The sequence below is a fragment of the Puntigrus tetrazona genome, unplaced genomic scaffold, assembly GCF_018831695.1.
Source record: "Puntigrus tetrazona isolate hp1 unplaced genomic scaffold, ASM1883169v1 S000000975, whole genome shotgun sequence".
Taxonomy (NCBI): Eukaryota; Metazoa; Chordata; class Actinopteri; order Cypriniformes; family Cyprinidae; genus Puntigrus; species Puntigrus tetrazona.
The window spans coordinates 127,659-153,866 of record NW_025048570.1 but is presented as its reverse complement, the minus strand read 5'-3'; the positions used below and the strand labels follow the sequence as shown (position 1 = coordinate 153,866).

The window sequence follows — 26,208 nt, the reverse complement described above, 5'->3', positions numbered from 1 at the left end:
ATGGTGGCGGGGGTCGAATGAAAAAGTTGTCCGAAAAGTCGCACCTAAATCGGCCAATATCAGCTTGAGGAAGCGCCTGGATGTCTGGACTTAGGTTTTGAATGCTTAAAAATTTGTTCCAGGTTAACCATGGTCGAGTGGGAAACCGTCCAAGAAGTCAAACTTAACCCGGCCAAGTTCGGCTGGGTGAAGCACCTGGAGATAGGTTTTAAACGCTTAAAAATTTCTTCCTGGGTGGCGGGGGTCGAGTGGGAAAAAGTCCAAGAAGTAGCACCTATCACGGCCAATATCGCCTGGACGAAGCGCCTGGATGTCTGGACGTAGGTTTTGAACGCTTAAAAATTTTCTACAGGGTTACCATGGTCGAATGGGAAAGCGTACGAGAAGTCGCACTTAACCCGGCCAAGATCATACCCATAAAAGTGTTACAGTAATGGGGTGAGTCTGTGGGTCCAAGCGCCTGGATGTCTGGACTTACATTTTAAACGCCTAAAAATTTCCTCCAGGGTGGTGGGGGTGGAGTGGGAAAACATCCAAGAAGTCACACCTATCACGGCCAAGATCGGTTAAATGAAGCGCCTTGATGTCTGGACTTACGTTTTAAACGCTTAAAAATTTTCTCCAGGGTTACCATGGTTGAGTGGGAAAGTGTCCAAGAAGTCGCACTTAACCCGGCCAATAACGCCTTGATGTCAGGAGTTACGTTTTGAATGATTGAAATTTTACTGCAAGGTGGCGGGGGTCGAGTGAAAAAATCGTCCGAGAAGTCACACCTATTATGGCCAAGATCAGCTAAATGTAGCGCCTGTATGTCTGGACTAAGGTTTTAAACGCTTAAAATTTTCCTCCAGGGTTATGTGAGGCCTTGATGAACAGACACGAACCATGAAAGGGGGAATCACCCTAAAACCGGATCGTAAAACCGCGCATCCTCCACACCCCGGACCATAAATGCAATCAAAATGGTCTGCAGAGCGTTGCAGAGCGCCGCAAAGTCTGCCAGGTGTTCGCAAGGGACTGTCGCTGCAGTGAGCTCGGCCAATCCGAGCGTACCCACGTCAAGATTGGGATGATTGAAATGCAACATCTGGTCGACAGCACGATAACCCGTTCTGCGCACTGATCTGGGACCGGTTCTACCGAGCCACCAAGTCAAAAGGTGATAAGACTCCCGTGGTGAATCAATGTGGTCAGGACAGCCTCACACTTTCAACCCCCCCCAAGGAGGCTTGCTCTGTCCCAAGACACATTCCTCAAAAGCGCGCCTTTTCCCTTTCGCTACAACGAAGGAACTGCCAGGACACACGTCAAACTACTAACAATCTAACAATGAACAATCTAAATACTTTCTTTTCGAACCAATATAGGTTCGATTGTAAATGAAATGTATGTAGAAACCGCTGTGTAATCTTCAAATAATCCGCTAACAGATAGCGCTCCATAAGTGCTAGATAATGCATGTTTGGTGTCAAGTTGAAGCTGATGATGTTTCCAATATCATGGTGAATGAATAGGTGTGTTTGTTAAAATGCACAACAGTGTATTCTATTCATAAACTTTCGATAAGAAACAGAAGTGCAGAATGTCAGTTCTAACTGGGATAAAATACACTCGAAACCGAGTCGAAAGCAGGCGTGGTCACGTCCCTTCGGCCTCGGGATTGGACAGCTGCCCAGGGCACGGCCCAAAACTTGCACCTCAAAACACAGCAACAGGGAGCTTGCAACGAGCCTGTACGAGAGTTTTCGGAACCACCAGGAGTCGCAGGGGAATTCGGGTCGCTGCAGGAATTGCCAAGGAAACAGAGAAACTTCGGAACTTGGAGAAGTGAGAAGATTCTGAACGAGAACGACCCGATACCCTCGACTCCGGTCCGCTCCGTTACATCACTCCACGGACACTCACTGCCCTTCCGGTAACCAACTCGGTTCATCCAAAGCGAACCACCAAGCTAGAAAGACTCCATTCAAACGGCCCAGGAAAGCCCCACCACGTCATCCCACGGACGAGCCTGACCAATCAGCAAGCCGGGATTTCCCCAGACAAGCCGAGTGGTAAAACTACCTTTTCATCTCTACTGAATTGGCGCAGACACACATAAGCAAAGCTAAAACCTAACTTTGCTTTGTTGGTGCTCTTAGTGCGATCTCAGAACTAGCTAACAGACTTTGGACAGACAATTATCCATTTTCCCTTCCAACCCGTGAATGTGTGTATGAATGTATGTGTATGTGTGTGTGTGTAGTAGGTATTGATTAATAAATTTTGTTTCATTATTACGAATTTTCGTTTGTGTGTTATGTGATTGGAACGACAAACTCATGCCCAGATCCGTTGTTACCTGCTCGAGGTAAAGCGAAGATCAGATAAACGAGTAAAATCCAATTGATTTATTTTGCTGATCACAGAGTAAATTCATATTGGTAACATACGTTTAAATTGCCCTAAAACGCTGGACGTATTAGGTGATTTAAAGGTATATTGTAATTGCATACCAAAGTGAATCTTTTAAGGTTAAATTCCCCAAATTTGAATTAAGAGCTAATTCAAATGATAATTCATAATTATCATAATTAATAATAGGTGCAAACCCTACAGTTACCATGGTCGTGTGCGAAAGTGTCCGAGAAGTCGCACTTAACCCGGCCAATATCGCCTGGATGAAGCCCCTGGATGAAGCACCTGGATGTCTGGACTTCGGTTTTAAAAGTTTAAAAATTTCTTAGAGGGTGGCAGGGGTCGAGTGGGAAAGAGTCCAAGAAGTAGCACCTATCACGGCCAATATCGCCTGGACGAAGCGCCTGGATGTCTGAACTTAAGTTTTGAACGCTTAAAAATTTCTTTCAGGGTTACCAAGGTCGAGTGGAAAAGCATCTGAGAAGTCGCACTTAACCCGGCCAATATAGCTTGGATGTCTGGACTTTTGTTTTGAATGATTGAAAATTTCCTCCAAGGTGGTGGGGGTTGAGTTAAAAAGTCATCCGAGAAGTCGCACTTAACCCGGCCAATATCGCCTGGATGAAGCCCCTGGATGAAGCACCTGGATGTCTGGACTTTGGTTTTGAAAGTTTAAAAATTTCTTAGAGGGTGGCAGGGGTCGAGTGGGAAAGAGTCCAAGAAGTAGCACCTATCACGGCCAATATCGCCTGGACGAAGCGCCTGGATGTCTGAACTTAAGTTTTGAACGCTTAATTTCTTTCAGGGTTACCAAGGTCGAGTGGAAAAGCATCTGAGAAGTCGCACTTAACCCGGCCAATATAGCTTGGATGTCTGGACTTTTGTTTTGAATGATTGAAAATTTCCTCCAAGGTGGTGGGGGTTGAGTTAAAAAGTCATCCGAGAAGTCGCACTTAACTTGGCCAATATCAGCTGGATGAAGCGCCTGGATGTCTGAAATTAGGTTTTGAATGATTTTAAATTTCCTCCTCAGGGTTACCATGGACGAGTGGGAAAAGTGTCCGAGAAGTCGCACTTAACCCGGCCAATATCGCCTGGATGAAGTCCCTGGATGAAGCACCTGGATGTCTGGACTAAGGTTTTAAATGCTTAAAAATTTCCTCCAGGGTTACCATGGTCGAATGGGAAAGCGTCCGAGAAATCGCACTTATCAAGATCAGCTGGATGAAGTGCCTGGATGTCTGGGGTTAGGTTTTGAATTTTTAAAAATTTCATCCAGGGTGGCGTGGATCGAGTGAAAAAGTCATCCGAGAGGTCACACCTAACTCGGCAATATCGGCTGGAAGAAGCGCCTGGATGTCTGGACTTAGGTTCGAAACAATTAAAAATTTCCTCCAGGGTTTCCATGGTCGAGTGGTAAAGCCTCCGAGAAGTCACACTTAACCTGGCCAAGATTGGCTGGAAGAAGCGCCTGGATGTTTGAACTTAGGTTTTGAACGTTTAAAAATTTACTCTAGGGTGGTGGGGGTCGAGTGGGAAAGAGTACAAGAAGTGGCACCTTTCACGGCCAAGATTGGCTAGATGAAGCGCCTGGATGTCTAGGTTTTGAACACTTAAAAATTTCATCCAGGGTGGCTGGGGTTGAGTGGAAAAGCATTTGAGAAGTCGCACCTATCCCGGCCAATATCGCCTCGATGAAGCGCCTGGATGTCTGGATTTATAGTAACTTATAGTTATAGTGGACATATTGTAACTTATAGAATGCTTAAAAATTTTCTTCCAGGGTTACCATGGTCGAGTGGGAAAGCGTCCGAGAAGTCGAACTTAACCCGGCCAAGATCATGCCGATAAAAGTGTTATATTAATGAGTCTGTGGGCCCAGGCCTTAAAGAAAACTGTAATCCAGGGCCTTTACTGAATAAAATCATGCCCAGTCATGTGTCACTGTTATGGGGTTATTCTGTGAGCCTTGATGTCTGGTTTTGAACGCTTACAAACTAAACGCTGTTTAAAGATCAGCTACTTTAAAGGCAATTTAATTAAATAAGCAGTAAGGGAAAGCAAAGAGCTGGTCTCCCATCCAAGTACTAACTAGGCCCAACTCTGCTTAGCTTCTGAGATCAGAAGTTAAGAGGGTGGTATGGCCGTAAGCAAAATCTGCTGCAAAAAGCCCCCTATTTTATGGTGAGGCACACTAAGTGCCATCATACTAGACAAGTAATGAAAGAAATACCAAAAAATACTTCAAAATAAGGTACATTAAAGATAAGAGCATTAGTTAATTAGTTCAAAACAGCCAAACGCTGTTTAAAGATCAGCTACTTTAAAGGCAATTGAATTAAATAAGCAGTAAGGGAAAGCAAAGAGCTGGTCAAACTTTGGCCACACTAAGGGCCAGTGTATTAGATAAGTAGTGAAAAAACGCAAAAGAATTACAGCACCTGGTATTCCTAGGTTGTCGCCTATCCAAGTACTAACTAGGCCCAACTCTGCTTAGCTTCTGAGATCAGACGATATCAGGCGTGAACAGGGTGGTATGACCTTAAGCGAATGCTGCTGCAAAAAGCCCCCTATTTTAAGATGAGGCACACTAAGTGCAATTATACTAGATAAGTAATGAATGAAATACCAAAAAAATACTTCAAAATAAGGTTCATTAAAGATAAGAGCATTAGTTAAGGAGTTAAAAACAGTCAAACTCTGTTTAAAGAACAGCTACTTTAAAGGCAATTGAATTAAATAAGCAGTAAGGGAAAGCACAGAGCTTTTCAAACTTTGGCCACACTAAGGGCCAGTGTATAAGGTAAGTAGTGAAAAAACTCAAAAACTTTCAGCACCTGGTATTCCTAGGCAGTCTCCCATCTAAGAACTAACTAGGCCCAACTCTGCTTAGCTTCTGAAATCAGACGAGATCAGGCGTGAACAGGGTGGTATGGCCGTAAGGGAAAGCTGCTGCAAAAAGGCCCCTATTTTAAGGTGAGGCACACTAAGTGCCATTATACTAGATAAGTAATGAATGAAATACAAAAAAAAAATACTTCAAAATCAGGTACATTAAAGACAAGAGCATTAGTTAAGCAGTTAAAAACAGTCTAACTGGGGATTTCTAAGTACCACGACTGCGATTGCCGTTAGAATCTCCTCCGGGCGAGGATAAAACAATAGCAATGACAGTGTTAGCTTTTAGTTGGTTAGATTGACGCCGTGCACCAAGTAGATTGTTCCTGGGGTCGTGTTTACGATTCCTCGTCGATCGACTTTGGTTTCGGCTGGGTAGGATAACACGCTGAGAAGTGAAGGTTTGTGAGCATGAACAATTTTGAAACAATGTCTTCAAGTTTCACCCGATACTGATCAGAAATGTCTCAAATTAAATTCTTTGCTTTCCTGGTTCCCACAGGTGTGATCTCAGAAGCAGCAGCAGCAGTCAGATCAGAGGAAAGGAACAATAAGGGAGAGGAGAGAGAGAAAGTTGCTTACACTGTAAACAAAGTTGGCAAAGTGTGATGCTGTTAAGCCTGATAAGAAAAGGCACTAGCCTGATGCTAACAGTTTGCATAGGTTTCAATGCCAACACAATAGCTTCAGTTATCCTAGCCTCTGCTCCATTTGTTTACAAACTTCAAATATGGCGCCAGAGGACTGCGCTTGCGCACTTTGAAGTTAACTCGGAAATGGCATCCTAGGACTTCCGCGTCGTTGCTATGGATACGTGCAATTCGCTATTATACGAGTTCGGCCCGCCCGAAATTACGGCGCATTTCGCAACGATCAAACTCGATCAGCTTCGTCTAGCACTGACAACTTCACTTGCTAAAAGTGAGGCACTTTTACATACATATACTGCAATTAAACAATGACGTCATCGGACCGCGGCGGGTCGGCACAGTTACACTTACACTTACTTGATCAATAAGTTTCTTCTCCCATATAACTTCCGCGCTCGGACGCTCTCTGCGTTGCGCTCGGTTTCACTTCTTCAAGTGATTAAATGGCGAAGGATTACTTAGTTAGCTACTTCTAAGCTCTTGCCAGGGAGGAATTAGATTCAAATGACAGTGGAACTCGCACTGTCATAGATCAATAAAGGCCTTATGGAAAATAAACAAGGAACACGCTTGTTTTTTTTCTCAACGTGCTCTAACGCGGATCTCTGTCTCTATGGACAAATATTACAATTACTGCAGTTTTCACAAAGTCTTCACAAATCACACGCACTTTTACGTGTTCGCATGACAAAATAGAGGTACGAAATAACAGCAATTTGTCTCTGTGTCTTAATCTATTCTTCTGGATAAAATAGAAAACCACGAAATCACGAATCACAAATTTATGAATTATGCATTGAAAGTCAAATCTTGCCCGCCTTTATTCTCCACCATTGTATGTAGGGTTTACACCTATTATTAATTATGATAATTATGAATTGTCATTTGAATTTGCTCTCAATTCAAGTTTGGGGAATTGAACCATAACAGATTCACGTTGGTATGCAATTCAAGTATACCTTTAAATCACCTAATACGTCCAGCGTTTTAGGGCAATTTAAATGTATGTTACCAATATGAATTTACTCTGTGATCAACAAAATAAATCAATTGGACTTTACTCGTTTATCTGATCTTCGCTTTACCTCGAGCAGGTAGCAACGGATCTGGGCATGAGTTTGACTTTCCAGTCACATAACACACAAACAAGAATTCGAAATAATGAAACTAAATTTATTAATCAATACCTACTAATTGACAAGACTACACTGAGAAGACTAAACATACACACACACACACATACACATACATTCATACACACATTCACGGGTTGGAAGGGAAAATGGATAATTGTCTGTCCAAAGTCTGTTAGCTAGTTCTGAGATCGCACCAAGAGCACCAACAAAGCAAAGTTAGGTTTTAGTTTTGCTTATACGTGTCTGCGCCAATTCAGTAGAGATGAAAAGGTAGTTTTACCACTCGGCTTGTCTGGGGAAATCCCGGCTTGCTGATTGGTCAGGCTCGTCCGTGGGATGACGCGGTGGGGCTTTCCTGGGCCGTTTGAATGGAGTCTCTCTAGCTTGGTGGTTCGCTTTGGATGAACCAAGTTGGTTACGGAAAGGGCAGTGAGTGTCCGTGGAGTGATGTAACGGAGCGGACCGGAGTCGAGGGTATCGGGTCGTTCTCGTTCAGAGTCTTCTAACTTCTTCAAGTTCCAAAGTTTCTCCGTTTCCTTGGCAATTCCTGCAGCGACCCGAATTCCCTGCGACTCCTGGTGGTTCCGAAACTCTCGTACAAGCTCTTCTCGACTCAACTCAGAGAGCTCTGTTCCTGCGTTTTGAGGTGCAAGTTTTGGGCCGTGCCCTGGGCAGTTGTCCAATCCCGAGGTTGAAGGGGCGTGTCCACGCCTGCTTTGTGCATATTTTATCCCAGTTAGAGCTGACATTCTGCACTTCTGTTGCTTATCAAAAAGCTTATAATCGGAATACACTGTTGTGCATTGAACAAACACACAGATTCATTCACCACGATATTGGAAACATCGTAAGCTTCAATTTGATATCAAACATGCATTATCTAGCGCTTATGGAACGCTCTCTGTTAGAGGATTATTCAAAGATTTTATAGCGGTTCCTACATACATCCCAAAACATTTATTAAACAGTTATTTACAAATGAACCTATATTTGTTTGAAAGGAAGGCATTTAGATTGTTCATTTAATAGTTTTACGTGTGTCCTGGCAGTTCCTTTGTTGTAGCGAAAGGGAAAAGGCGCGCCAAGACACATGAGGAATGTGTCTTGGGACAGAGCAAGCCTCCCTGGGGGGGGTTGAAAGTGTGAGGCTGTCCTGACCACGTTGATTCACCGCGGGAGTCTTATCACCTTTTGACTTGGTGGCTCGGTAGAACGGGTCCCAGATCAGTGCGCAGAACGGGTTATCGTGCTGTCAACCAGATGTTGCATTTCAATCATCCCAATCTTGACGTGGGTATGCTCGGATTGGCCGAGCTCACTGCAGCGACAGTCCCTTGCGAACACCTGGCAGACTTTGCGGCGCTCTGCAACGCTCTGCAGACCATTTTGATTGCCTTTATGGTCCAAGGCGTGGAGGATGCGCGGTTTTACGATCCGGTTTTAGGGTGATTCCCCCTTTTATGGTTTGTGTCTGTTCATCAAGGCCTCACATAGATAAGTAATGAATGAAATACAAAACAAATACTTCAAAATAAGGTACATTAAAGATAAGAGCATTAGTTAAGTAGTTAAAAACAGTCAAACTCTGTTTAAAGAACAGCTACCTTAAATGCAATTGAATTAAATAAGCAGTAAGGGAAAGAAAAAAGCTTGTCAAACTTTGGCCACACTAAGGGCCAGTGTATTAGATAAGAGTGAAAAAACTCAAAAACTTACAGCACCTGGTATTCCTAGGCAGTCTCCCATCCAAGTACTAACTAGGCCCAACTCTGCTTACCTTCTGAGATCAGACGTGAACAGGGTGGTATGGCCGTAAGCAAAAGCTGCTGCAAAAAGCCCCCTATTTTAAGGTGAGGCACACTAAGTGCCATTATACTAGATAAGTAATGAATGAAATACAAAAAAATACTTCAAAATGAGCTACATTTAAGATAAGAGCATTAGTTAATTAGTTAAAAACAGTCAAACTCTGTTTAAAGTACAGCTACTTTAAAGGCAATTGAATTAAATAAGCAGTAAGGGAAATAAAGAGCTGGTCAAACTTTGGCCACACTAAGGGCCAGTGTATTAGATAAGTAGTGGAAAAACTCAAAAACTTACAGCACCTGGTATTCCTAGGCAGTCTCCCATCCAAGTACTAACTAGGCCCAACTCTGCTTAGCTTCTTAGATCAGGCGTGAACACGGTGGTATGCCCGTAAGCAAAAGCTGCTGCAAAAAGGCCCCTATTTTAAGGTGAGGCACACTAAGTGCCATTATACTAGATAAGTAATGAATGAAATACAAAAAAATACTTCAAAATGAGGTACATTAAAGATAAGAGCATTAGTTAAGTAGTTAAAAACAGTCAAACTCTGTTTAAAGAACAGCTACTTTAAAGGCAATTGAATTAAATAAGCAGTAAGGGAAAGCAAAGATCTGGTCTAACTTTGGCCACACTAAGGGCCAGTGTATTAGATAGGTAGTGAAAAAACTCAAAAACTTACAGCACCTGGTATTCCTAGGCAGTCTCCCATCCAAGATCTAACTAGGCTCAACTCAGCTTAGCTTCTGAGATCAGACGAGATCAGGCGTGAACAGGGTGGTATGTGAGAGAATTAATTCTCTATTACTGTGTGTGTGTGAGCAAGGTATGATAATTGTTCTAGTCCCTTTTCGCCCTGCAGGTATAGTTTCAGGTTACTCTACTAACTCTGTAGTCTTTCATTCCTTATATAGACTTGCTTTGTCTCTAGTCTGCTAGTTTTGTGAATCTTCAACCCATATATGGAGTTGTCTTTTGTCCTCTCCGTAGTGGGCAGTTGAGGCATGTCCAGCTATGCAATAGAGGTCAACGCCCCATAAGGGCTATATAAGCTGATGTTTTTTTCTCTGTGTTAAGCTGCATTCTGAATAAACCAGATTTGATTTCACTCGTGTGGTTTGTTTCGACTGCTGCTTCCAGGCGCCTGAATTTGTTCTGTACTGCTGATGAACGGACACAGGGGGACGCATACACTGAAGAAGAGAAGTTCTTACAGTTCTGGGGCTCCGTCCGGGATACATCTGACCAGGTAAGAGAAAGTATAGTTTCACTACCTGAGTAGATGTATCCGCGTAAGTCAATTGTATCGTGTTTGATTAAATTCAGACTAGATTGACTTGTTATAGTACGTGTCCGAGTCATCAGTGGTCAGAATGGGACAAACATATCCTAAACCTGAACCCTCTGAAACACCCAAAGCATGGATGGAACGTTGTGGTTGGGGATACTACACGGTTCCATATCTTGATAATTTGGCGGGATGGACAGCGGGTACCCAGTGGCGAGATTATCCGCGTGAGGGCACTTTCGACCCAAGTCATATGAAAACAGTTTACAATTTAGTATATGGAGGTGAGGGCGACCCTGATTGGGATTACAATTATATGAGAGGAGGATATGACGTGTGGTATAAAATGGCAGAGGTTTGGAGGGAAAAGACGAATGTGTATGTTCCAAAAGCAGTTTTGAAAACTGTACCAAAACCAAAGAAAAATGATAAAGACAAACCATTGACAATGTCTAAACCGTGTGACGAGAAACCGCCGCCTTATGTTGCACCACCTGTGCCTAATGCACCGCTCCCACAGAATCCGCCCGTGTCGAGCATTTATCCGTCCCTAGCTGCTTTGTCTGGTGAAATGGAGCGTCGCCACAACACCCCAAAAGAGGGGTCTGACGAGGGTTCTGTAATAGACCCTGCCAGCATGTCCACCTCGCCAGATAATGTAGCTGCGCTATGGGTAGCGAGGAATAAGGGAATTGATATTCAACCACCCTCTCCAAGTGCTCTGAAAGATATCCTGTCTATGCTTCCTGGTGTTGAGAATCCTGTGGCTTTCGTTGATATGTTAATCAGATGCTCGCGCCGCTGTCAATTAGTTGGGGCTGATTACGTTGTAATTAAGGCAGTACCTGTTCTCGCACCGAAATTTGACGTAGTTAAGCGCGAGGATTTAACAGAAGGAATCGGGCAAGGAAAGACCAGCAGGAAAAGGACAGTTATTGAATTTGCATGGCGTGATGATCCGGAAGAAATGATGAGCCAACTGAGTGTACAATTAAAAAAGTATCTTTTGGATTTGAAATCTTCCAACCGTGATCTGTCACAAGTCACTAACTGTAAACAGGGCAAGGATGAGACTGTTGCATGTTTTTTCACCCGTTTTTCGGACGTGTGGAAGGTTGTGGGCGGACTGAAGCTGGACAGTAATGAACCAAACCCGATGTTCATATCTACCTTTATGTCCAACTGCCTTCCAACCCACAAGGATGTTCTGAAGTACCATCTGTGTGACAGACATAACCTGAAGGTTAAAGATGCGGGGGTCAAAATCAGAACTTTAGAGAGTGATGGTATGTTCCCTGAGGTAGGAAAACGCAACGTTGTATGTGTGTCTGTAGCTGGTGGCTATGCACCAGGTACACAAGGAGGATTTAAGAAGGGCAGAAAGCCAGGAAGGTGTAATTATTGTAACAAGCCTGGGCATTGGGCTAGAGAATGTAACAAGCGCAGGGCCGATGAGCAGGCAAGGTGGGGCAACCCCAGCCCCCGAGAGGGTCCCCACAGATGTATGCGCAGATGTATGCACAGCCTAGCAGTCAGCAGCAACAGCCTCAGGCTCCTTACCAACCTAGGGGCTACGCGCAGCAGCCTGTCTACCATCCACAAGAATAGGGCAGCCCACAGAGTTATGACCCCACTGAAGTTGTAAATTGCGCACTTTTATCTCTTTGTTTTGCTTCCCCCACAGGGCGTGACTTGCCACTCATTGAGTTACACGTGAATGGGCAAACTTACCCCTTTCTGTTGGATACTGGGGCTACGTTGTCTTCTTTGGGGTCTATGTATAAGGGGCCTATATCATCATCATCTGTTAGCTCTGTGGGAATCGATGGGGTGCCCTTCAGGAGTCCTATGACTCCTCCCTTTGTTGTCTTTTGTGTGGATGATCCAAATTGTAAATTTAAGCATCGTTTTGTGTTCATGGCTGACTCTCCTTTTAATTTGCTTGGTAGATACTTGATGTCCAAACTGTGTTTGTCTCTATCCTTTGCAGGGTCACAGCTTGTGGTTGAAACTACTTCCTCTCCCTCAGCGCCCTTGGTTGCCGTCCAAGGCCTTATAGTTCCTCATAATGTTTCTTGTGTTCACAGCAGCGGCCCTGACTGTCCTTCCCTTGCAGCTCTCCCTGACTCGCTATGGGCCTTACACAAGGATGATGTTGGCCTTGTGTCCTGTGTACCATACGAAGACTTAATACAGGCCTGTCATCTTCCTAGTTCGTTGTCCATCATCAAAACTAAGGGCCATTCTGTCCTTGATACCCTTGAGGCTAGAGGTAACACTTTAGCTGACCATGCAGCCAAAACTGCTGCAGCATCTGGATTGATGCCATCATGGTTGTCTGTCTCTGCTGTTTCGACATCTGTTATGACTAGTAATATGTTACCTGACATAGATATTTGTGCTATACAGGCGGCCGCTACAGAAGCGGATGTGGCGTTTTGGATCTCTGAGGGAGCGTCAAAGAATGACGACGGTATTTTGGTTGACTCTTCCGGCCGTGTGTGTGTGCCAGCCTCCTGTGCCCCGTTCTTGGTAAGAGAGTTTCATGGTGTCACACACCGCGGCCGAAGAGGGGTATTGGATGAAATGACCAATTTTTGTGCATCCAACATTTAGCTACATATGTTAATTCCACTTTAGACAGGTGCATGGTTTGTGCTATGAATAATTGTTCTAAACCTTTGGCGTCACATCAACAGCTCCTCTGCCAGAGGGCCCATTGCAACAATGGCAAGTAGATTTCACACATCTACCTAAGAGGGGCCCATACAAATACCTATTGGTGTTTGTGGACAAATTTGCAGATGGGTGGAGGCGTTTCCATGCCCAAAGGAAGACGCCCCACTGTGGTACGATATCTACTCAAAGAAATAATTCCTAGATATGGTATACCACTCGCCATAGACTCTGATAAGGGCCCTGCCTTCGTGTCTAAAGTACTAATGAACCTAATGAAAGAATTGCAGATCACGTGGAGACACCACATTCCATATCATCCTCAATCATCTGGTATAGTCGAAAGGGCAAATCGTACTATCAAAGATAAATTACGAAAAGCAATGCAAACGGTCGGTCACCAAGACTGGACCTCACTGCTACCCGTTGTCCTGGCAGAAATGAGAATGTCACCCCATAAGGGTCTCAAAGGTCTGTCACCATATGAGATGGTGATGGGACGCCCTTTCCCCGCGCCTTGGAGAAAGGGAGGGTGTGTTTTGGGAGATGGGGGATGTGATGTCCATATGAGTGAATATGTGCAGTTACTGATTGAAGCTCTCCACAAGAATTGGAGCAAAATGCATTCGAGTTCAGCACCTATGCCAATTGACATGACTCACCCTTTTCAAGTGGGTGACACAGTATTAGTGAAACAATTCTTAAAAATGGGAGACCCATTGGACAAAACAAAATATAGTGCTCCTACCAAAATTGTTGCTGTAACTCGAACCGCCATACTAACTGATTCTTTTCCACAGTGGATCCATGCAACCAGGCTGAAAATGCATCAATCAGCAGTATGAATGTCTAATACTTTTCTGACCAGATTGTTATTAGCCGTCAACACCTGAACAAGGGCCACTCTTGTAGGATCATTGATCACTACTGTCACGGGGACGGGAGGGGCTGGACGGTGCGCATTACTGGACTGACGACCTGACGACTTCTTACGTAGATTGGTTGCTATTGCACAACAGAGGAGCTGAACACGCAGCGCTGTTGCTGACATAGAAACTGACTGCACATATCCTTTGATTATATTATTTAATTATTATTTGATCAGAATGCAGCTTCTGTTAGTATTCATGATTTTTGTATCATTACAATGTGTGAACTGTGTTTTACCTACTGATAATTTGTTCTGGCAATATGCCAATTGGACAGCTAGACATCACACCAATAAGTCATGTTATGTATGTCAGCAAATCATGTCATCAACTGTATCAGTGTCCATGCCTGTCATGCCTCAAAACAATATAACAACTGTATGTAGATCGCTTAATAGCTGGAAGCCTGCCGTTAACTGTGATGGGAGCAGCTCAATGACATCAATACAGGTTCCTTTCCTGAAGGAACATCTTGGGATAAGGCCAATGTTTTAGAGTTATCTTACCCTGTTCAGATATTCCAGCATACCTCACAGCATAAGAAACAGTACCACAGGTTGAAGAGATCTGTAGCTGATGACGTCCCTGAAGAACATCAACTCTCAACTAAATGGCACCGGTTCTGGACCTCTTTGGTGCCCACGTATGGTGTCAGTGATCTGTGGCATCAGACCGAAGTTCTGCACTACCGTCTGGCTAAATTTGTTAATGACACCACAATTGGATTAGACGGAGCGCGGAGGGAGCTGGGTGCTCTGCGTCTGATGACCACACAGAATCGACTAGCCCTGGACATGTTGCTAGCAAAAGAAGGCGGAGTATGTGCTCTGGTTGGTGACCAGTGTTGTACGTCGTCCCAACTGAGAGACGAACCTGCTGGTGCTGTGGGCCATGCTGTGAAGGAAATTAAAAAGTTGCAGAAGACTTGTATGATGATGAACAAAAGATACAGGACTGGGGTGGGGTATTTTACATCACCTGTTTGGCTGGATGACTCCTTTCTTTACTATGCTTGTACCAATTTTAATAATCGGTTTTGCTGTATGTGTTTTTGGACCATGCATTATGAGATGTTTGATGGATCGTGTGTATGCCACAATTGACAGTATGACAGGTCCTCGTTATACTCCAATGGCCAGAAATTAGGCTCTTCAGCCTAAAAGAGGGGACTGAGAGAATTAATTCTCTATTACTGTGTGTGTGTGAGCAAGGTATGATAATTGTTCTAGTCCCTTTTCGCCCTGCAGGTATAGTCTCAGGTTACTCTACTAACTCTGTAGTCTTTCATTCCTTATATAGACTTGCTTTGTCTCTAGTCTGCTAGTTTTGTGAATCTTCAACCCATATATGGAGTTGTCTTTTGTCCTCTCCGTAGTGGGCAGTTGAGGCATGTCCAGCTATGCAATAGAGGTCAACGCCCCATAAGGGCTATATAAGCTGATGTTTTTTTCTCTGTGTTAAGCTGCATTCTGAATAAACCAGATTTGATTTCACTCGTGTGGTTTGTTTCGACTGCTGCTTCCAGGCGCCTGAATTTGTTCTGTACTGCTGATGAACGGACACAGGGGGACGCATACACTGAAGAAGAGAAGTTCTTACAGTATGGCCATAAGCGAAAGCTGCTGCAAAAAGCCCCCTATTTTAAGGTGAGGCACACTAAGTGTCATTATACTAGATAAGAAATGAATGAAATACAAAAAAATACTTCAAAATGAGGTACATTAAAGATAAGACAATTAGTTAAGTAGTTAAAAACAGTCAAACTCTGTTTAAAGAACAGCTACTTTAAAGGCAATTGAATTAAATAAGCAGTAAGGGAAAGCAAAGAGCTGGTCAAACTTTGGCCACACTAAGGGCCAGTGTATTAGATAAGTAGTAAAAAACTCAAACTTACAGCACCTGGTATTCCTAGGCAGTCTCCCATGCAAGTACTAACTAGGCCCAACTCTGCTGAGCTTCTGAGATCAGACGAGATCAGGCGTGAACAGGGTGGTATGGCCGTAGCGAAAGCTGCTGCAAAAGCCCCTATTTTAAGGTGAGGCACACTAAGTGCCATTATACTAAATAAGTAATGAATGAAATACAAAAAAAATACTTCAAAATGAGCTACATTTAAGATAAGAGCATTAGTTAAGTAGTTAAAAACAGTCAAACTCTGTTTAAAGAACAGCTACTTTAAAGGCAATTGAATTAAATAAGCAGTAAGGGAAAGCAAAGAGCTGGTCAAACTTTGGCCACACTAAGGGCCAGTGTATTAGATAAGTAGTGAAAAAAAACTCAAAAACTTACAGCACCTGGTATTCCTAGGCACTCTCCCATCCAAGTACTAACTAGGCCCAACTCTGCTGAGCTTCTGAGATCAGATGAGATCAGGCGTGAACAGGGTGGTATGGCCGTAAGCAAAAGCTGCTGCAAAAAGCCCCTATTTTAAGGTGAGGCACACTAAGTGCCATTATACTAGATAAGTAATGAATGAAATACAAAAAAATACTTCAAAATGAGCTACATTAAAGATAAGAGCATTAGTTAAGTAGTTAAAAACAGTCAAACTCTGTTTAAAGAACAGCTACTTTAAAGGCAATTGAATTAAATAAGCAGTAAGGGAAAGCAAAGAGCTGGTCAAACTTTGGCCACACTAAGGGCCAGTGTATTAGATAAGTAGTGAAAAAACTCAAAAACTTACAGCACCTGGTATTCCTAGTCAGTCTCCCATCCAAGTACTAACTAGGCCCAACTCTGCTTAGCTTCTGAGATCAGACGAGATCAGGTGTGAACAGGGTGGTATGGCCGTAAGCAAAAGCTGCTGCAAAAAGCCCCGTATTTTAAGGTGAGGCAGACTAAGTGCCATTATACTAGATAAGTAATGAATGAAATACAAAAAAATACTTCAAAATGAGCTACATTAAAGATAAGAGCATTAGTTAAGTAGTTAAAAACAGTCAAACTCTGTTTAAAGAACAGCTACTTTAAAGGCAATTGAATTAAATAAGCAGTAAGGGAAATGAAAGAGCTGGTCAAACTTTGGCCACACTAAGGGCCAGTGTATTAGATAAGTAGTGAAAAAACTCAAAAACTTACAGCACCTGGTATTCCTAGGCTAAGTACTTCTTTATTGTTTTCACTCTTACTGCTTTCCTTTTTACATCTAAATCAATCAGCCTCAACCCACCCTCCTTGTAATCTGCTATTAATGTTTTTGTTGATATTTTCACTCCTTTCCCTCTCCACAAAAATGTGTTCACAACCTCCCTCATTTCATTCAACACCCAATCCGGTAGATCAATTACTCCCATCACATAATTACATTTAACAAGCAATAGTGAATTAACTACAACTACCATTCCTCTTAATCTTAAATCTCTTAATCTCCAAAACTGTAAAACCTCTTTTATTTTATTTAAAATCCCAGTCCATGTAGCATCTCTCGCCTCTTTTGCATTTACTCCTATATTCACACCTAAAATCTTTATATATTCTTTCGCTACTTTAAAAGGAATATCTTGTCCTTCTATATCTGTTCCACCTACACTCATTATTTCTGATTTATCAACATTTATTTTAGCACCTGATGCTTTACCGTATGTTTCCATATGTTTCATTACCCTATTTATACTCTCTCTATCTTTGACTGTAAATGTTGTGTCATCTGCATACTGATGAATTATGCTCATTCCCCCATATGGAATTTGGATTCCTTTTATTTCCTTATCTTTTTTAACTAATGTTGCCAAAGGATCAGCCGTTATTGAATACAGCAATGCCGACAACGGACATCCCTGCCTAACTGACCTCTCTATAGGAAATGAGACTGTTAAAACACCATTAATCTTTACACAACTTTTTGAATTACTATACAATAACTTTATCCATCTTAAAATCCTCTCCCCGAAACCGAATCTTCTCATTACTTGCTCTATAAAACTGTGCTCTACCCTATCAAATGCCTTATTTAAATCCATACTTAAAATCAAACCCCCCTCCCCATCCTTTCCCATTTTGTCCACAACATCTCTTATTGTGCACACTGTATCTGAAATATCCCTGCCTGGTATACTATATGCTTGACTTGGTGATATTATACTCCCCACTATCTCTTTTATTCTATTTGCCAGTACTTTTGTCAGTATCTTATCATCTGTATTTAAAAGGCTCAAAGGCCTGTAATTTTCCAACTTAAGCCGACTACCTTTATTTTTATACAAGATATTGATTACCCCTAAAGTCAATGATTCTGGCACTTCGCTCTCTCTTCCATAGTTTTATATAGCTTCCATAAAATGGGCGCTAAAACCTCGATGAACGTCTTATAAAACTCGTGTGTTAACCCATCCGATCCTGGGCTTTTATTTGGTTTTGTTTGTTTTATTGCTTCTTTTATTTCTTCTATGCTTATTTCTCTATCACACATATTTTTATCGCCCTCTTTTAACTTAGCACTCAACGTATCTAAAACTTCATCTACGCACTCTTGTTTTACACCTTTTTCTTAAACAATCCCGCATAAAATGCCTCCACCACTCCTATTATTTCCACATAATCAGTTACCTTTACACCTTTTCCATTCTCCAATTCCATTATATGATTTCTCTTCTGCTTTCTTTTTTCTAGATTCAGAAAGAACTTTGTACTCCTCTCTCCCTCAACCGCATACTGTGCTCTACTTCTTACTTTTGCACCCTCACTTTTTCTATTTCATACTCGTCCATTTCTGTTTTATCTGACAATAACATTCTTTGCCGTACTCAGGATTACTTTCTATTTTTTTGCTTCTTTCTCCAATGCCTTTTTCAGTGCTTCTATTCTACTTTTCCTCATAAAGTCCCTTTGCTTTGAATACCTAATGCTTCTTCTTTTAATTTTTCTTTCATTCCTTCCCACCACTCACACATTTTCATCAAACAAAGGGTTTTCCATTTCATAACTTATGCATTTTCTAATATTTTCCTTATAAGCCTCTTCAGTTAATATGGATGAATTCAAACACCACACTCCCCTCCTCTTTCTCCCAGATTTATACCTATCTTTACTTTTATAGCTGCATGATCACTTATGCCTAAAAAGCTGTTTTTCACATTTTTAACATAATTTAATATTTCTCTTTTAACTAAACACAAATCTATCCTGCTTTGTTTTAAGCTTCCCATTACCATTTGCCTTCTAGAAAACTCTCTCTCAAATGGGTTTTCTTCTCTCCAAACATCTACCATTTCATCACTTTGCATCCACTCATTTAGATATTTCCTAGACACATCCGATTTAAAATTAGCAGTGCTTGAAGCATCTAATCTTGTGCACCACACATTGAAATCTCCAACCACTATACATTTACCTTTACATGATGGCTTCGTTTCTTTAAAAAGTTCCTTTCTTTCAGCCTCTACATTTGGTGCATATATATTTATCAATCTAAACAATTCATTACAAAACACAAATTCTATAACTAACAATCTCCCCTTATCATCTTTATATATTTGCTTTACACATTTCAGTTTTTCTCTTTTTATCAAAATTGCAACACCACATGCTTTTTGAGTCCATGATTAACTAAAATATCTTCTTCCCATAATTTTTAATATTTTCCATAATTCCCTCTGTCCAATGTGTCTCTTGTAAACAAATTATGTCTGCTTTCATCATACCAATCACCTTCTCAACCTTTTTTGATTCTCTTAGTCCATTACTATTTAAGCATGCAATGTTCATTGTGCCCCACATAGCGAATATTGCAGTTAAAAGGTTCTATAATGCATTTAAATATACTCAAAGTCTTACTTTTTCCCCTATACTCCATCTCTTTCTTCTTTCTTTTCCTCTGCATGATCTTCTCCTCACATGTGTCCATTTCCTCTCCTCCATTTGATTCTGGAGTCTCTTGCACCACATTCTTTCCCCCTTCTCCACTCACCTGAAACGCCATGCCTTGACTTTTGGCATTACTGCCTTCTTGGCTCGCAATACCACTTTTTGCTGTCTTCCTCTCTTCTTCAGTCCTCGGTCCTTTCTCTTCTCTCTCCTCTCTCTGACCCGAGATCACGTCCTTTGGGCAGGTCTCCTCCTCAGAGCCTCTCTGTTCTGCTGTGTCTTCTTTTCTGCTCCCATTGTCTCTTCTCACCTCCTCCACGGCCACAGAACCTTCCCCCTCCTCATTCTCCTCTTCCTCTTCCACCTCATACAGATCCGTCCACTTCTCATCACTTCCCTCTTCTTCAATCTCCACCACAGTTTCGCACACACAAAATCCAGTTCCCATCTTGCACACGTTGCAGATCCCTTCATTACATTCCGTGCATAATGTCCTTGTTTGGCACACCTGAAACACTTGAAGCTCGGACAGTCTCTCACAACATGCCCAGGCTGAATGCACAAACGACACACTTTCACCTGTCTATCATGTATTACTCGAAAGTGCTCAGCACCTCCCACTGTGTCAAACTTTGTGGAATATGGCAACGATTTGTGGTGTCTGTGAACTTCACTTTCAAAAATCTTGTTCCATCCAGCGATATCAGTTCCTGGCCACATTCTCCTTTTAATTCTTGAAACCACCATCACTCCCCATTCCGTCAGCTTTTTCAATATTTCATCGTCCTGGATATATGTGGGCAGACCAGGAACGAAACCACCAACTCTGTGCTGCTTATTTCTCTACGCCATGATTCTGCTCTTTTTTATATTTAGTCCATCCAGTAATTTCTCCTTTCCTTTCTCCTCCTGCATAGTCAGCTCATATTCTCTTGGCGTTTTATATCTGCATCCAATAACCACTCCACATTCTTCTTTTACTTTCTTCAACAATTCCATCATAGTAATTCTGTCATCTCCATCTATCACCACGTGTACAGTTAGATGCTTGTCATAATTTCTCTTACTTTGTTCGCCATCACTGACTGTCTCCTTCAAATTCCTCTTGTCCAATCTGTTTTCCTTCTCCATGTTCTTTTTCTGCATTTTCCACCTTCTCAGAAACAGAAATATTTATCCCCAAACAGCAAGAGCTGCCTGGGGATTAAAACAACCGTTCAAAGAAAAATCCTGCTTATTTGACGTAGTTTTCAAACAATAAAGTGTTCCAAGCTCTTCCAAACAATCAATCTCCACCTGTTCTCGCCACTGACTCACTCACTTCCTGAATTCCACTGGAGGCGCTCAGGGTGGTATGGCCGTGTGAAAGCTGCTGCAAAAGCCCCTATTTTAAGGTGAGGCACACTAAGTGCCATTATACTAGATAAGTAATGAATGAAATACAAAAAAATACTTCAAAATGAGCTACATTAAAGATAAGAGCATTAGTTAAGTAGTTAAAAACAGTCAAACTCTGTTTAAAGAACAGCTACTTTAAAGGCAATTGAATTAAATAAGCAGTAAGGGAAAGCAAAGAGCTGGTCAAACTTTGGCCACACTAAGGGCCAGTGTATTAGATAAGTAGTGAAAAAACACAAAAACTTACAGCACCTGGTATTCCTAGGCAGTCTCCCATCCAAGTACTAACTAGGCCCAACTCTGCTTAGCTTCTGAGATCAGACGAGAGCAGGCGTGAACAGGGTGGTATAGACTTAAGCAAAAGCTGCTGCAAAAAGGCCCCTATTTTAAGGTGAGGCACATTAAGTGCCATTATACTAGATAAGTAATGAATGAAATACAAAAAAATACTTCAAAATGAGCTTCATTAAAGATATGAGCATTAGTTAAGTAGTTAAAAAACACTCAAACTCTGTTTAAAGTACAGCTACTTTAAAGGCAATTGAATTAAGCAGTAAGGGAAAGCAAAGAGCTGGTCAAACTTTGGCCACACTAAGGGCCAGTGTATTAGATAAGTAGTGAAAAAACTCAAAACTAACAGCACCTGGTATTCCTAGGCAGTCTCCCATCCAAGTACTAACTATGCCCAAATCTACTTAGCTTCTGAGATCAGACGAGATCAGGCGTGAATAGGGTGGTATGGCCGTAAGCAAAAGCTGCTGCAAAAAGCCCCCTATTTTAAGGTGAGGCACACTAAGTGCCATTATACTAGATAAGTAATGAATGAAATACAAAAAAATACTTCAAAATGAGCTACATTAAAGATAAGAGCATTAGTTAAGTAGTTAAAAACAATCAAACTCTGTTTAAAGTAAAGCTACTTTAAAGGCAATTGAATTAAATAAGCAGTAAGGGAAAGCAAAGAGCTGGTCAAACTTTGGCCACACTAAGGGCCAGTGTATTAGATAAGTAGTGAAAAAACTCAAAAAATTACAGCACCTGGTATTCCTGGGCAGTCTCCCATCCAAGTACTAACTAGGCACAACTCTGCTTAGCTTCTGAGATCAGAAGAGTTCAGGCGTGAACAGGGTGGTATGGCCGAAAGCTAAAGCTGCTGCAAAAAGCCCCCTATTTTAAGGTGAGGCACACTAAGTGCCATTATACTAGATAAGTAATGAATGAAATACAAAAAAATACTTCAAAATGAGCTACATTAAAGATAAGAGCATTAGTTAAGTAGTTAAAAACAGTCAAACTCTGTTTAAAGAACAGCTACTTTAAAGGCAATTGAATTAAATAAGCAGTAAGGGAAAGCAAAGAGCTGGTCAAACTTTGGCCACACTAAGGGCCAGTGTATTAGATAAGTAGTGAAAAAACTCAAAAACTTACAGCACCTGGTATTCCTAGGCAGTCTCCCATCCAAGTACTAACTAGGCCCAACTCTGCTTAGCTTCTGAGATCTGACGAGATCAGGCATGAACAGGGTGGTATGGCCGTAAGCTACAGCTGCTGCAAAAGCCCCTATTTTAAGGTGAGGCACACTAAGTGCCATTATACTAGATAAGTAATGAATGAATTACAAAAAAATACTTCAAAATGAGCTTCATTAAAGATATGAGCATTAGTTAAGTAGTTAAAAAACACTCAAACTCTGTTTAAAGTACAGCTACTTTAAAGGCAATTGAATTAAATAAGCAGTAAGGGAAAGCAAAGAGCTGGTCAAACTTTGGCCACACTAAGGGCCAGTGTATTAGATAAGTAGTGAAAAAACTCAAAAACTTACAGCACCTGGTATTTCTAGGCAGTCTCCCATCCAAGTACTAACTCGGCCCAACTCTGCTTAGCTTCTGAGATCAGACGAGATCAGGTGTGAACAGGGTGGTACGGCCGTAGGCGAAAGCTGCTGCAAAAAGCCCCCTATTTTAAGGTGAGGCACACTAAGTGCCATTATACTAGATAAATAATGAATGAAATACAAAAAATACTTCAAAATGAGCTACATTAAAGATAAGAGCATTAGTTAAGTAGTTAAAAACAGTCAAAGTCTGTTTAAAGAACAGCTACTTTAAAGGCAATTGAATTAAATAAGCAGTAAGGGAAAGCAAAGAGCTGGTCAAACTTTGGCCACACTAAGTGTTGGAGTTATGTATGTATCCATCGGGTGCCAGGCTTTGTCAGCCTGGTGAGAACGGAATGTTGGAGTTAAATGTTGACAGTTATGCACCTGTGGCTCTTTTAGTTTCAGTTTGATTCTTGGTCATAACATGGCCTCCGTATAATACTGATAGGGCCACCGGAAGAATCCGAAGGAGTGAAGATTCTGACGCACAAGAAATGTGTGGTTGTTTTCATTTATTGTATCTTGTCTTTTCCTCTATAAATAAAGTGACTTGCGATCTGAGTTTCGGAGGAGGCAAAGCAGGGAAGGACGTAGAAGGCGGGGGCCTGCCCGGCCCCCGGCCTGAGGCGGACTGAGATCCGTCTGGAGGCAAAAGGGAGGTTAAGGAGAAACCTGCTTCTCTCCCGCTTGCAACCGACAGCGCAATCCTTGCAAGCTTAAAAATCCAAAAACTTGTCTTGTGTTTTATTTCGCCTTGAGTTGATCCTTCCTGGTAAAGAGCCGTTTGAGTGAAATAGTCTCAACATTTACTTGGTCCTTCGAGCCGGATCCCAACACGACAGAGCAGAGGAGGAGAGGACGAAGAGGAGCCGAGAGACAGTCTCTGATCAGAGCCAGGCAATAGCTGCCTGCAAAAATCCACCCGCGTGAATTCGAGGGGGGTCGGTGAATCTTCGTCTGGAAAAATCAACTTCTCCGGGCTGTCTGACGGGAGCCGTTGGAAGGACAACTCAACGCACTGATCAGGTGATATACGGTATTGTTTTTATGGGTGAAGTATGTGGATGAGACTGCAGTATAATAGGTACCGGCTCGAGTTCGTAGCCAGTGATTTGCCTGTTAAGGTGAAGGATCTGTATCGACGGTGAAGCCTAGATTACTAGCTGCTTTGGAAGCACAGTAATCTCGACAGACGAATTCTGTCGACCAATAGTCTGGGACATTGGTTTGTCGACAAAAGGTTGTTCTAAGCGCGCAGGGTATGAATGGTATGAATGTGTTGTATGAGCGTCATTGTGAATCACTAGGATTTACGGTGAATAAGGTGGTTGTTGTGGTTTAGGAATAACACGACTGATATTTCTCCCTACTAGGAAGGGAGTTGTGTTATTCAAACATAAAAATTATATTGGGTTTGAGTCAAAATTGAAAAGTTGGTTTGTTCAGACGACTGTATCCGTAGACAAATTAGCGTCTGTAGAAGCTTGGTGCAGTGGGCGATCTGATCAGGCGTGTGACTAATCGTTGACTCTTGCAAAAAGCAAATATGGGCGCAGGAAAAAGTAAATTGACGGAGATCCAAAGTTTATGCATACATATTCGGCAGACAGTGTGCGATATCTCAATGAGTGGAATAAAAAATATGATTTCAGTGGTAAATTAGTCAAAAGGGACTGCGCTCTCTTAATAAACAAAATAAAGGTTGATTTATCCTTAGCCAAGGGAAAAAAGGTTGATTTGTTGAAACTTCAATTGATTGAAGCGACGAAGTGGCAAGAGCAGGCTGATAAAAGACAGGTGGAAGTCGAAGAGAAAAAAAGACAGAAACTAGAAAGATTGGTTGCAGTGCAAAAAGAAGAGGATCCAGCAGATTATGTTGGGAGACCAGAGGCATTGTATAGGCAAGAAAAGTTAAGAGTAGAGAGAGCAGCTAGAGGCCAGAAGACGGCTGCAGCAGCTCAGTGAGAGGAGCCGAGAGAGCAGGCAGCACAAAGCGAAGTGCGAGTAAAAGGGAAAGAGATAGAAAAACATGACCGATCCAAGATAACTGAATTCAGTCCCCCTCGTACTAGACGAAATACACCTTATGCTGAAGCAGTTGCCCTGAGAATTAAGGAAGAAAAAGAGCATAAAAAAGACCCTTGAACTCCTCACACCTTTCATCAGAATCAGATTTCGTTTTTCCAGCCATCCAAGTGGCTAATCCACGTTACGATTAGTAGAGGGCGATCGCAATAGATACCTTAATGTGTATAGCCCCTGGTCAGACCAAGAAGTTAAAGAGGCAGCAAACGCACTTGGTCCACTTGAAAATACCGCTGCATGGATAGAGAATTTTAACCAACTGATACGCACGTATCGTTTAAATGGCCAAGAGGTTGACAGAGTTGCGAGATTGGCTCGTAAATACAAATATGGCCTGGTTAGGGATAATTTCACGGGTCTAGATGAGAATAATGATCCGTTAGCTCATGATGGAGAGGCATTGCGAGATGCAGTAGAACACGGACAGGAAAGAATTAAAAACATCCTTGGAACACGCCCAGATTACTCTAATATATCCCAGTGTACACAGAAAGATGGAGAAGATGTACAGGAATACAGAGCACGTCTGGAAGAAGTTTTTAGGGTTAACAGTGGGGTTCAGTATAGTGCAGATGAGGTTAGTGCATACCAAGAGCAATTAAACCAAGCACTGCTTTTAGGATTCAGTCTCCAGTTGGCAGACTACATCAAAAAATATAATATAGACTGGTCCACCGACCCAGTAACTAGCATAATGAATTATGCCAGGCATGGACAGGGATTGTTGAAAAATAAAAGGAAAAGCAGACAGGGCCCATACTTTCGCTGCACTCACTGCCCTCCCAAGGCATGACCTTGCTTGGTGCAGACACTTTCTACCAAGCTAATCGGAGAGGAGGGGAGGAAAGCAGCACGTGGTCGAGGTAGAGGGAGAGTTGTTGAGACAGAGACACGATGACAGAGAATATGATAGGTGTTTTAATTGCCACAAGGAAGGCCATTATATCCGAGAATGCCCAGAACCGCTAAAGCCCAGAACACAGGGTAAAAGCCCAGAGGAAAGCCAAAGACCAGCCCCATATAATGATCAATTATGACTAGGTGAGACCAATAATGACCCCATAGATGACGCAGAAAATGACTCCGATCTAGGCGAGACTGATAATGACCCCAAAACTGACCTAGACTTGCAGAGCAGTATCGAGGTTTTTAGCTTTGTCAGGAAATACTCGCTTACCCGAGCGAGAGCTAATAGTGAAGCGGAACCCGAGTAAAATTTCTCTGTGACTCTGGGGCAGACAGAACAGTATTACATGACATAATTCCA

The 26,208-nt window shown here is 42.2% G+C and overlaps 2 non-coding genes and 9 pseudogenes across 2 annotated transcripts; all 11 read right to left on the bottom strand.

Moving 5' to 3' along the window:
• Nucleotides 1-4,826: 4,826 nt before the first annotated feature.
• On the bottom strand, nucleotides 4,827-4,945 carry LOC122337733 (annotated as a pseudogene).
• A 277-nt stretch (nucleotides 4,946-5,222) lies between these two features.
• Nucleotides 5,223-5,341, bottom strand: LOC122337715 (annotated as a pseudogene).
• Nucleotides 5,342-8,790: 3,449 nt separating this feature from the next.
• On the bottom strand, nucleotides 8,791-8,899 carry LOC122337750 (annotated as a pseudogene).
• Nucleotides 8,900-15,664: 6,765 nt separating this feature from the next.
• On the bottom strand, nucleotides 15,665-15,783 carry LOC122337721 (annotated as a pseudogene).
• A 276-nt stretch (nucleotides 15,784-16,059) lies between these two features.
• LOC122337680 lies at nucleotides 16,060-16,178 on the bottom strand (annotated as a pseudogene).
• A 275-nt stretch (nucleotides 16,179-16,453) lies between these two features.
• On the bottom strand, nucleotides 16,454-16,572 carry LOC122337737. The gene has a single exon (XR_006249567.1). It is a non-coding gene; the product is annotated as a 5S ribosomal RNA (ribosomal RNA).
• Nucleotides 16,573-21,217: 4,645 nt separating this feature from the next.
• On the bottom strand, nucleotides 21,218-21,336 carry LOC122337723 (annotated as a pseudogene).
• Nucleotides 21,337-21,608: 272 nt separating this feature from the next.
• Nucleotides 21,609-21,727, bottom strand: LOC122337705 (annotated as a pseudogene).
• A 276-nt stretch (nucleotides 21,728-22,003) lies between these two features.
• On the bottom strand, nucleotides 22,004-22,122 carry LOC122337722 (annotated as a pseudogene).
• Nucleotides 22,123-22,398: 276 nt separating this feature from the next.
• LOC122337769 lies at nucleotides 22,399-22,517 on the bottom strand. Its single transcript, XR_006249577.1, has one exon. It is a non-coding gene; the product is annotated as a 5S ribosomal RNA (ribosomal RNA).
• Nucleotides 22,518-22,792: 275 nt separating this feature from the next.
• LOC122337673 lies at nucleotides 22,793-22,911 on the bottom strand (annotated as a pseudogene).
• Nucleotides 22,912-26,208: the final 3,297 nt, after the last annotated feature.